Below are 12,542 nucleotides of genomic sequence, written 5' to 3'. Positions count from 1 at the left end.
AGCAATGCTTAAGTTGCTTCTGTCTGGTCTTTTGTTGTAACAATGAAGGAAGTAACTAATAAACTGACCTAGTTCTAAAATTATGGAACCATCTTTTGAAGCAGAGAGGAAGCAAGCCATCTCCCATTGCTAATGAGAATGCAAAGCAGCAGTTAAATGCAGAACATAAAGTAGATACCGATGATAAAAGGGACTCTGAAAACTAGAAAAGAACCATGTTAAGGACTTCATTGTGCTCCTAAAAGTTACTAGTTAACCCTTCATTATTTATATCTAAAATTGCCCATACATGGATTTGATTTTTTTTCCTTCTTCTTCTACCTCTTCCTCATCTTATTCTTCCTCTTCTTACTCCTCCTTTTCTTTTGAGGCAGGGTTTCATTCTGTACTTCAAGCTGTCACTATGCATTCTAGGCTGGTCTTGAACTCAGGACAATCCTCTTGCCTCAGTCTCCCACATGTTGGAATCACAGGCATGGGCCACCGTGCCTGGCAGAAATTTGAATTTTTTATGTCAAAAATACTTAGTTTTCAAATGTAAATCTTAGAGTGTATTTGGAGTTGGAGGGCCTTTCTGATGCTTGTAGCAGCCCAAGCTTGTTGGACACCTGGATTTAATGAGTGTTCTCATTTAGAGAAGTACAAACTTGAAATTCAAGGAGGGAATGAATTTAATTCTAAAGTTCATCTTCAGGTGTGTTGGCACATCTAAATAAGATTGTATTTTATTTGGTTAAGGTTATCAATGCTGAAATGAAAAAGAGTCCACATGGGGGTTTTGTGGGGTACCAGATACTGCTCAAGTTGGTCCAAGTGCTGGCTGCTTGCTTCCAGGCCATCCAGCTGGAGGAGCTGAGAAGCTTTCTTCCTTCAGGGAGCCTCCCTGACTCATGAGCATTCCCCATCCAGAGAGAACAAGAAGGGTCCCACACAACAGAGAGTTCAGGGGGAGATGAAATGTAGTTCCTGTGTCTTAGGGCACAGCAAATAACATCATATTTAATAAAATCTATCCTCTTAGTCTTAGTTTCACTTCTTTAAAAAATTAATGCCATTATTTATTTTATTATGTGTGCACAAGGGATCACAGAACAAGTATGTAGGTCAGAGGACAACTTTGAAGAGTAGATTCTCCTTCTACCAAGTGGGTCCTGGGAATCAAACTCAGGTCGCTTCCAGCTTGGTGCAGAGTCTTCTACCCACTGGGACATTTCACCAACTCCTGACTTTACTTCTTGATTGGTGAATATACAAGTCTATGTCTCAGGACATTGTATTATGTTCATGATCCCTGAAGAGACACTATAGAGATTGAATTTGCATTTAACTTCCAAAATATATTGCTGCTTTAAAATTTTATACCCTGTGTGTGTGTGCACACACACACACACACACGCACACGCACGCACGCACGCACGCACGCACGCACGCGCGCGCGCGCGCGCGCGCGCGCGCACACACGTATACTCATACAAAAATGCATACATACACACACACACACACACACACACACACACACACACACACACACACATATTCCATTTGTCAGTAAAGACATCCTCCCCAAGCTAAACCAAGTCTTAAGTCCTTGAAAGAGTCCTATTCTAGTAGTAGCTTGAGATTTGTACTGCTACTCCCTCCTGCCTTTGTGACCCAGGGTTCTTCTGTCCAAATTTTACAAGTGAAATGTCGTTTTTGTAGCTGGAAGACAGTTTTTCTCAGGGAATACTAGGTGGTTCTAAAGTAATCATAACAAGTTCTGAGGGGGCTGATGGCACAATGGTTAAGAACACACATTGCTCTTACAGAGGAACCAATTTTTGTTTCCAGCACCCAAGCCAAGTGGCTCACAACATCTCCAACTCCAGCTCTGGAGGATCTGACACCCTCTTCTGTCCTCCTCAGATACCTATGCTCATACCAACTCACAGGTACACACACATACACATAATAAAAAATTAAAAATGAAATCTTAAAAAATATGTCAAGTGTTTGTGAGCTCATTGTATTAGGTAGGGACTTGGGCTCTATTTTAGAAAACTCATTCAGTCCTGATCCAGATATGATGATGATGATGATGATGATGATGATGATGATGATGATGGTGGTGGTGATGATGGTGGTGGTGGTGGTGATGATGGTGGTGGTGGTGGTGATGATGGTGGTGGTGGTGATGATGATGATGATGGTGGTAGTGATGATGATGATGGTGGTGGTAGTGATGATGATGATGGTGATGATGGTGGTGGTGGTGGTGATGATGGTGGTGGTGATGGTGGTGGTGGTAATGATGGTGGTGGTGGTGGTGGTGATGATGATGATGATGGTGGTAGTGATGATGATGGTGGTGGTGATGATGATGGTGATGATGGTGTTAGTGGTGGTGATGATGATGACGATGATGTGATGATAGCTCCCTCCAGGCATATGACAGGTAAATAATTGAAGACACAAACACAGAAAGTCTGGTTCCCACAGCCATGCTCTCAGTCACTACCCAGCTTCTAGACATAAGAGAAATCTTTAGCTATTGATGCTCTAAAGAATCTATTTTTATAATTTTTAATTATGTCCAAGTATCTGTGTCTGTTCACATGAATATTGTACCCTGGAAGCCAGAGGCATTGGATACCCTGGAGCAGGAGTTACAGGTGATTGTGAGCCACCCAATCTGAGAGCTGAGACCTGAACTTGGAAGAGCAGTAAGTGTTCCTAACCACTGAGCCATGTCTCCAGCCCCAACTACTGAGGCTTTAACATGGGGCTGGAGTGAAGGTTCACTGGATAGGAGCAGTGGCTGGTTTTGAAAGGAGGAATCAGAAAACCTATTCTGGCTTCTGCAGGCACCAGACATGCCCTTGGTACATAGACTTTCATGCAGGCAAATCACCCATATACACAAAATAAAAATTAATTAATTAATCAGGGATTCTTCACTTGATTTTAGCCAAAAGAGTGAGGAACAGTTTAAAAAAAAAAAAGACTTCTGAAACTTTTTCCACTTGTAACCCCTCTTGGCCAGAGAAAATTTTCACCACCCACCCATAACATCCATCCATAACATGGATAATCAAGTATTTACTGATAATAAATCATAAAGTGATACATTTTTTTTTTGTTTTTTTTTTTGTTTTGTTTTGTTTTTTTTGTTTTTTGTTTTTTCGAGACAGGGTTTCTCTGTGTATTTTGCGCCTTTTCCTGGGACTCACTTGGTAGTCCAGGCTGGCCTCGAACTCACAGAGATCCGCCTGGCTCTGCCTCCCGAGTGCTGGGATTAAAGGCGTGCGCCACCACCGCCCGGCTCAAAGTGATACATTTTAAAACAGTTCTCCTGTATACAGATAATCTTATCCTTTGGTAAAGAAGGAAAATATGCATACCAAAGAGATATATGTGCTTGTTTATTTTTACATAAGAATTAAATCTTGGCTGAATACTTGCATGGCAGGATCAATGCTTTTCAGACTTGATCGATACTTTGATTTTGTAACTGTCAATGCTGAGAATGCCACTTTGCATACACATGCATATAAAACAGCAAAGTAAGTGTAGGGCCTTTTCAGAAAGTGTTAGAGTTCCTGTCCTAAAATGCTAAGCTAAAATTCATTTAATACTTTTTTTTAAATGAAACTCAAGTGAACAGCTCCAGCAATGTTTTTAAAATAAAACATTTCTCATACAACACAGTCCAAAGATATGCTAATATAGTGCATGTATGCTGAGGAATAATGGTGGGAAAACATTGAAAGTCTTCGTTTTCTGTAATTAAGTCATCATGTTTCTGTAAAGGCAGAGAGCCTTGTGACGTAATTCACAGCACAGGAGCCTCTCAAATCTGAGCTGAGTTGAATTAAACCCCTGTTGCAGGACACTGAAGAACGATCAATGTGGACTAGCTAAGCAGCAAGTATCAGGACAGCATGTGCTATGGTGATACTTTATTTGTACTAAAATGTGATTTGTATGTTAATAAATAAAGTTGCCTGGGGGTCAGAGCTAATAGCAAGCCTTAGCAGAAGCTGGGCGGCGGTGGTGCACGCCTTTAATCCCAGCTCTTGGGAGGCAGAACTAGGTGGATCTCTGTGTGTTCAAGGATACAGCCAGCATGGAGACACACGCCTTTAATCTCAATACCAACCATAGAAGACCTGGAGGTCTGTACAGACAGGCAGTGACAAGGAGGTCATGTGGTTGTGTTTACAACCAATGAGAAGGCAGAACAGAAACTCTATAAAAAAAGACAGACACAGGAAGTAGGTCTCTTTCAGAGAGGTAGGACAACAGCGACAGTGAAGGGTAAGGTTTTTAGCTCTTAGCTATTGCTCTGACCTCTTGGCTTTCATCTCTGTATTGGCTCTGTGTTTCTTATTTAATTAGACGGTTGGTTACATCTACAATGTGCAGCATTGAGTGCTCATGTCTTGTGTTTATAACCAAGGCTGCAGGCGTTAACACACATGACATGGATGAGTGTTGCCAGAGATACCTCATACTCATTTTGCATTTGATTTTGAATTAATTTGTGGCCACTGTGTATTCAGAAACCTTTTACTATTGCCAGCTCTTTTGTGACTTCATAGCCAGTTATGTGGCCCAGCATGGGATTGTGACCCACACTTTAAGAAGTTATGCATTGGGGGATGGCTCAGCAGGAAAAGGTGCTTGATCCTCAGGACCCACATGATAGAAAGAGACAACCAATGCTTCCAAGTTGTCCTCTGACCTCCATGCACATGTGAACAGGGGTTGAGGATAAGTATGCCCACACCACACACTAACACATACACCACATATACACCAAATAAAAATGTAATAAAAAACTGAAAAAAGATGGCCAGAGGGTGATGGCACACGTCTTTAATCCCAGCACTTGGGAGGCAGAGCCAGGTGGATCTCTGAGTTCGAGGCCCGCCTGGTCTACAGAGCAAGATCCAGGACAGGCACCAAAACAATACAGAGAAACTCGGTCTCAAAAAAAACAAAACAAAACAAAACAAAAACAAAAACAAAAACACCTGAAAAAAAAAGTTTTTGAAAAAGAGAAATAAAATATAGCTGTCTCCCCCCCCCCCATGTTGTGTGATATTTTGATTGTTTTCTGACAAATAAAGCTTGCTTGGAGGGTAGAGCTAGCCACTAGCTGACCATAGAGGTTTGGAGGACTGTAGACAGGAAGTGGTAAGGCAGGGCTGAGAGGGGATCTTGGCCCTTTTTGAACCGAGGAAGGGAAGAGGTCAGAAGCAACTGGCGGCTGCTCCCCTGCCTCTCTGATCTTTCAGGTTCTTACCCTAATATTTGGCTCCCCATTTTTTATCGATAAATATTAATTAGATTAGCACTTCACCCTCAAAAGAGGAGAAAGTAGAAATTTGGGTGTATTGGACAGAATCCCCATTTGATAGTTGTGAGATGGCCTCTGTGACAGGGATGCTGCCTCCTGTCTTCTAGGTCTCACAGTGACAGCAGAAGCCATGTGACTGGCCTTGTCATGGGCTGGAAATGGAAGGAGAGCAAGCCACTGATGTGCTGAGGAGTTTACAGAGCCGCTGGGTACCTGCCTAGCAAAAGCCAGTGTATGACTTTGCTGCTCTCTCTTCATCTGCCAGTGTGACTGAGGCCATCGGTCCCGACAGTGTAGGCTTGAGAATGCAGAACCTCCCTCAGCTGTGCTGTGTTCCTATGGCACAGATCCTCATGAACCCACTTGGATGTGGGTCAGCAGTGAGAAAACAAACAAAAAATACCTGTTTTAAGGCCTTAGTAAACAAGGCTTGTTTTTGATATTGTTTCATTAATATAGACTATGAGTGTCATCAGGTTCTGTGTGTTCATGTAAAAGTCCTTTGATCTCTAAGAACATCACTGCATTTATTATAATTTGTATTACATATATTTACTTCTTTATTTGTGTATGGGAGCATGGATGCATATGTACCGTGGCACCTGTGTTGAGGTCAGAGGACAACTTTTTGGAGTTTGTTCCATCTTAGGTCATCAGGGTTCTCAGCAAGCACTGTTATCTGTGAGCAACCCCGCTGGGTTCATTTCTTCATTTTTAAGGTATGGATGTAAATATTTTCCTGGCATAGTTGACAGTTGAAAATACAGATGTTCAATACATGATAACTCTTATAATTAGCACGACACCACACAAAAGTAGAGAGTTTTGAGTGACAGCTGAGCTATCACAATAAGTGAGGGACTTTTCCTTTTCTAAACAGGGTCTCATGTATGCCAGGCTGGTTTCAAGCTTGCAATGTGTGGTAGTTTGAATGTTATTGGCCCCATAAGCTCATAGGGAGTGGCCCTATGAGGAGGTGTGGCTTTGATTGAGTAGGTATGGCCTTGTTGGAGGTAGTGTGTCACTGTGGGGGTGGGCTTTGAAGTCTCATATATGCTCAAGCCACGCCCAGTGTCTCAGTTCACTTCCTGTTGCCTTCAGGTCAAGATATAGGACTTCAGTTCCTTCTCCAGCATCATGTCTGCCTGCATGCCACCATGTAGCACCATGTTGATAGCGGACTAAACCTCTGAAAATGTAAGCCACCCCAATTAAATGTTTTTCCTTTGTAAGAGTTGCAGTGGCCATGGTGTCTCTTCATGGCAATAGAAACCCTAACTAAGACACTAGGTAACCATTGACGACCTTGAACTTCTTATCCTCCTGCCTTCACCTCCCCATTGCTGACATCATAGGTATGCCCTCACCATGCCTAGTCATGCTGGTGACTCAGCCAAGGGCTTTATCCATGCCAGGCAAGCAGTCTATCCACTGAGCTACTTCCTCAGCCTAGGATATTTTCTTGGAATAACTTATTGCCAGAGTCCTATAAATCATATATAACTTTAAGATAGCTAAAAGGTATCTCAAATACAATACTTAAGGTTATATATATACATATATATATATGATGTGCATGCATTTTATAAATACCTTTTGTTATAGAATCTAGTATTCATACTCTTGTATGTTAACTGTAGTTCAAATCCCCTCCCCATTCGCAACAGGCTCCAGGTGGGATGCCACTAGAGTTCTAAACAGAGAATGGGAGTTGAGACTAAGCGAATTTTTACGGTGTGTGTCCTTGGCCACAGGAATGGGTTCAAGTCTAGATGCACTGCCTGCTTAGAGCCAATCAAATGCAATGAGGAGGATGGGAATCCTTAATAAAAAAAAAAAAAGATGACCTCCTCATCTGAACCTGAGATGTTGAAACAGCTGCAGACGTGATAGCCATTGTCTGGGAACAGAGCCAGCAAGAGGTAAATGCTACTATGGATGGTTTTGATGGAAAAATCATCTAGTGATGTGTTTTGATCCTTTGATCAAGCTGCTTTGAAAACTCAGTGAGATTTCTGTTACAGTGAACAAATAGATTCTCTTCCTGCTCAACCCATTATTAAATGAAATTTGGGTTAGAGTTAAGTTTGGTCAAAAGCAATTGCCCAATTTTGACTAGACTGAGTTAAAATGGGTATCACCTAGATTTAGATAGGATTCCTTCCTCTTCCTAGAGCTCCCAGGAGCTTCTGTCTGGGGCCTGCACTGAATTCTTCACTACCTCTGAAACACATGTTTTTAGATTTAGAATCCTCCTTTGCCTAACAGTGGAATCCATGGTGAGGTAAATAAAGCTGGGTTTCCATGCCTAATCACTGAAGCCCTAATATAATTAACATCTTTCTAAAATGACAAGTTTACAACCAGAATATATTTTCTTTTTCCTCGTTTAAGCAAAGCCTTGCATACAGCTAAAGCAGATATTCTTCAGAGGAGGCACACTGATCCAATAAATATATAACTTGTAATTAATAGTGTTTTCTTATCTTAAAGAAAGAGAATGTGTAAAACATATTGAAATTCACTCTCGCTTTTGGCTCATAAATTTGTTGCATGGAACTTTAGAAACTACACATTATTAACTGTATTGTGATAACCAAGGAGCATGAGTGATATTTCTCACAGATTGAATTATTTTAAATTTACCATTCTCCTGAAATAGGATTATACACTCAGGTTCTTTGCCATGAGTCTTTGGAACAGTCCTCAAGAGAGTTGATGGTAGAAAGAGCCCCATCTTACTGATGTTAGGCCTAGCCATAGGCGTGTTTAGATTAGCAAACTGTTGGTAAACATTGAACAAACAGTAGGTTTAGATCTGTTTGCAGGGGCTGAGGAAATGGTTAAGAGCACTGCTGTTCTTGGAGAGAATATGGGTTCAGTTCCTCAGGATCTTGAGCTATCATCTGTTATAAAATAGCCTCCAGGGTCCAGTGATCATACAAACCACCAGAGACAAAATCCTCCGCACATCAACTCTATAAGGAGGAAGTGGGTTTTTAATATTTTTATTTTATAATTAATTTAATTTTACATATCAGCCATGGATTCTCCTATCCTCCCCCCTCCCACCACCCAGCCTTCCCCCCCAATCCACACCCCCATTCCTACCTCCTCCAAAGCAAGGTCTCCCCTGGGGGGGTCAGCCCAGCCTGGTAGATTCAGTTGAGGCAGGTCCAGTCCCCTCCTCCCTGCACCAAGGTTGAGCAAAGTGTCTCAGCATAGGCCCCAGGTTCCAAAAAGCCAGCTCATGCACCAAGGACAGGTCCCGGCTCCACTGCCTGGGGGACTCCTAAACAGTTCAAGCTAATCAACTGTCTCACTTATCCAGAGGGCCTGGTCCAGTTCCATGGGGGCTCCTCAGCTATTGGTTCACAGTTCATGCGTTTCCACTAGTTTGGCTATTTGTCCCTATGCTTTTTTCAGTCATGGTCTCGATATCTCTTGCTCATATAATCCCTCCTCTCTCTCGTCGATTGGACTCCTGGCATTTCCTTCTAATAACAATGCACGAGTCAGCTACTGATACAACAGTGCTGCATAAGAAACAACACCAACGCTAGAACTTAGTAACATCACAGCGAGTGTTTCTTTTTTTTTTTCTGTTGTGGTTTGGTGGGATGAGTAGTTTGAAATTCTGTTGAGCTCAGCTGATATCAGCTGGACTCAGCTTTAAGAACAGAAAAGGCAAGTCTTTTTCAAATGTCTCCTCTGTTTCCTTGCTCCTGTTTGCTACTTGGACATGTTAAGGGTCACCGAGAGCCCACGCCTCAGGGGAAGGAATTCAAGGTCATAGGCTGGTGGAGCAGTTACCTGCTGCATCTCTAGGGGTAGTGCTTCAAGGTTATAGACAGAACAGCTGTCCACTACAGCAAACCCCGACGAACACAGACCACTCAGTTATTTTTAAAATAGGGGTGAGAGCTGAAGAGATGGCTCAGGGGTTAGGAGCACTTGACGCTCTTCCAGAGGACCAGTGTGGTTCCCAGAACCAATGTCTAGCAGCTCCAGAGAATTTGATACCCTCTTCTGGCCTCTGTGTGTACCTTTGCTTATGTGCACATACCAACATACCCCTCCCTCTGTTATAATAGTTTGAGAGAACAGTCAGGCAGAGACAAGGATGGAAGTAGAGAAGACAGAGCGTGAAGGCTGAAGAAGAACCAAAGGCTGCAAGGAGCCAGGAATTCCAGGTTGCTGTCATCCTTTGGGGAAAAGGGTCCCAGATACAAACACACAAGCTGTAGCTCTAGAATGAGGAATCTTGATAGCAAGCCTGTTGGGATCTGAAATACCAGCTCTTGTCAATGCTAAGGAACCCTGACTTCTATATAACACCTGCAAGCTGAGAGTTTCAGTGCCTGAGGCCTTCCTGAGAACTGGAATACTGAAGTGTACCACCTCTGTAGCACCTGCCTCCTCTTCCTGCCCCTCTTTCTCCTCCTGCCCTTCCTCCTCTTCTTGTTCCTCTTCTCCAGCTCCTCCTCTTCCTCCTCCTCTTGCTCTTCCAGCTCCTCCACCTCCTCTTGCTCCGCTTCCTGCAGCCCCTCCTCCTCCAGCTCCTCCTCATCTTGTTCTTCTTCCTCCAGCTCTTCATCCTCTTGTTTCTGCTCTTGCTCCTCCTCCTCTTGTTCCTCCTCCTCCAGCTCTTCCTCATCTTGCTCTTCTTCCTCTAGCTCCTCCTCCTATTGTTCCTGCTCCTCTAGCTCCTCCTGCTCCTCCTCCTCCTGCTGTTGCTGCTGCTGTTCACAAAGCAGCAGAAAGTGGCACAGAATCTGCCAAATGCAGCACTTGAATGTCTACTTGCATATCCAGGTTTGGTTTTGTTTTGTCTGGGTAGAACACTAGAGCCCTGGCCAGCCAATTGAAAGCATCTTACACAGAAGAACTGTAGTAAGCTTTTTCATGAGCCACCAGCTCTCAAACAATGACATGGAAACTTTTTATTAATTATGAAAGCTCAGCCTTAGATTAGGCTTGTTTCTAGCGAGCTCTTATAACTTAAATTAATCCATTCTATTAATCTGTGTGCTGTCATGTGGCTAATGGCTTTACCTTTCCTCCCATGTCCTGCTTCCTTTGTGTCCAGCTGGTGACTCTGCCTTCTTCCCAGCATTCTCTCTTTACCTAGAAGTCCCACCTATCTCTCCTGTCTAGCTATTGGCCGTTCAGCTTTTTATTACACCAATCACAGCAATACATCTTCATATGTACAGATATCCCACAACATTTTCCCCTTTTGTCTAAATAAAAAGGGAAGGTTTTAACACTAACACAGTAAAACTAAATACAATAAGAACAATTAGCAAGTAAAAAATACATTCACAATGTCCATTCTATTAGTATTTGGAAAATTCAGAGTAAATACTCCATTATCTATCTTACTTTAGTGAATCCAAAGTTTTGTACCTTATTTACTTTCTATCAAACTGTAACTATAACTATCTAATCTTCAACCCCTTCAGAGACCTGAGAAGGATATAATATTACCTGATTAAGCAGGAAATGCAGTGTAAACAATTTCCAAAACTATAGAAATGACAGACATCTAGCTGCTTGGACTGTCACCCAAGGTTTCTCTGCAACATTGGGGCATCCATCTTTGGCCTACTGGTCTAGAATATCTGATGGACTTTTTTGTGAATCAGGACTATCCTACCTTGTCATGGCAAAGTTCGGCAGTTGTTTTCTTTTGTGTCCTGCTTGTCCATTTTGGACACCATACTATCAGCAGTCGAGGCAAGGGCAGTTTCTTGCCAAGTAGCTAACTTTGCCACATTGAAAGCAAACTCCATATGGAGGTTTTTCCATGCCTATCATCCTTTTTTGAAGTAAATTGGTGCTACCAGGAACAAATGTGTCTCACTATCATGAAAAGCCTTATGTTATTTTACATTTTAAATGCCATATTCTGTAGATCTTTGAAGTGTTTGAAGACAATCTATCTATTTAAATATATCTCTGTTTGACCCTGAAAACATACCTAACATGACTACAAGTTTGATTATCATAAATGACTAACTTCTAGCCTGTATTTCTAAATTATGCATTATATTTTAAAATGAGTTGCATAGGCACAATATGTTAAAACAAGAGTAAAAACATAGATACAATATAACAAAAATAACCTTAAATTTGTATCAATATATAAAAATCCACACCAATATAAAATATTTGAGACTAGTGGTTGTTCAAAAGTAGACTTGACAATCCATCCTCTTATCCCATCATTCTATACTAGTCCCCCTTTTTCCCTCCAGAGAGAGATCATTGAATCTAAACTCCTTTGTTTAGCTTTTTTGCTGACCATGACCAATAACAACTTGTAACTAATCCCCCTAAATGATGACAAACATCCATAACACACCAAATGATCAAAAACCACTCACCCCACCTCTTGAGAATGTGGACATTGTATTCTCTAGACTATTTTCTGTTGTCTGGGGGTGATGGCATCTTTAGGTGCCCCTGAGAAAACTGGGATAATGATCAAGACCTAGGAGAGCTAGCTGTATCATTTGTTGTCCAGTCTCTGTGCAATGGGAAAGTGCAAGGCTTCTCTGAAGACCTGTTGAGAGGAGTCTGTGAGTCTGGACCATCTCAACCACCAGCTTTGAAGATACTCTGGATGCAGAAATTTGAGGAAACTGACACAGAGGCATTCTGAGAGGCTGGGTCACCTGGACTACTTGTCTTCATTGGTGTCTGGTCTTTTTGTTCTGAAAATACACAAATTTTTAAAAATAACATATATATATCTGCATTAATACACATATCAAATGTGCAGTGTGCATAATTCAAAGACGATTTTTTTTTATGTTTGAGCAGGTAAAAGGCATGTATAAGTTTGTTGGGATTGTAAAACCAAACTGTAATATAAATTTCTATCCATGTCATATGAAAGGGTGGAATGTATTAATAAGTCATGAGGACTCTGTGAACAAGATTTATCATGTCTCATCAAGTCTTAGAGCTGTTCCCATGTCAAAGGATCAGCTTTATACATCACCTACCTTTTAGTCTTTCTTGGCTTTTTTCCTCATGTCTGCAGCCAAGATTTTCAGGAGGTACCTACCCCCACTCCCAGTAAAAATGGATCTCTATTAACTTAGAAGGAATCCATAGCTTTTTGGTTCCTGTTGAAACAAAAGTATAACCTCTCCTCCAAAGCAGCATATTTTTTTACTTCCATTCTGAAGCC

The 12,542-nt window shown here is 41.8% G+C and overlaps 1 long non-coding RNA gene across 2 annotated transcripts in view; it reads right to left on the bottom strand.

Moving 5' to 3' along the window:
* Positions 1-1,031: 1,031 nt before the first annotated feature.
* Positions 1,032-12,542, bottom strand: part of LOC131915500 (uncharacterized) — a 28,480-nt gene continuing 16,969 nt past the window's right edge. The window contains exons 3-4 of one of the 2 annotated variants that reach the window (XR_009380345.1): positions 11,731-12,060; positions 1,032-1,291 (exon numbers count right to left, since the gene is read on the bottom strand). This is a non-coding gene — a long non-coding RNA (uncharacterized LOC131915500). Of the gene's footprint in view, positions 1,292-8,458; positions 12,061-12,542 lie in introns of those variants that run through there. The other variant, XR_009380344.1, reaches the window with a different exon arrangement.

Source organism: Peromyscus eremicus, chromosome 7 (assembly GCF_949786415.1).
Source record: "Peromyscus eremicus chromosome 7, PerEre_H2_v1, whole genome shotgun sequence".
In the NCBI taxonomy this organism is placed as follows: Eukaryota; Metazoa; Chordata; class Mammalia; order Rodentia; family Cricetidae; genus Peromyscus; species Peromyscus eremicus.
Note: the sequence above shows the minus strand (reverse complement) of the source record. Positions and strands in the feature narration are given on the sequence as shown.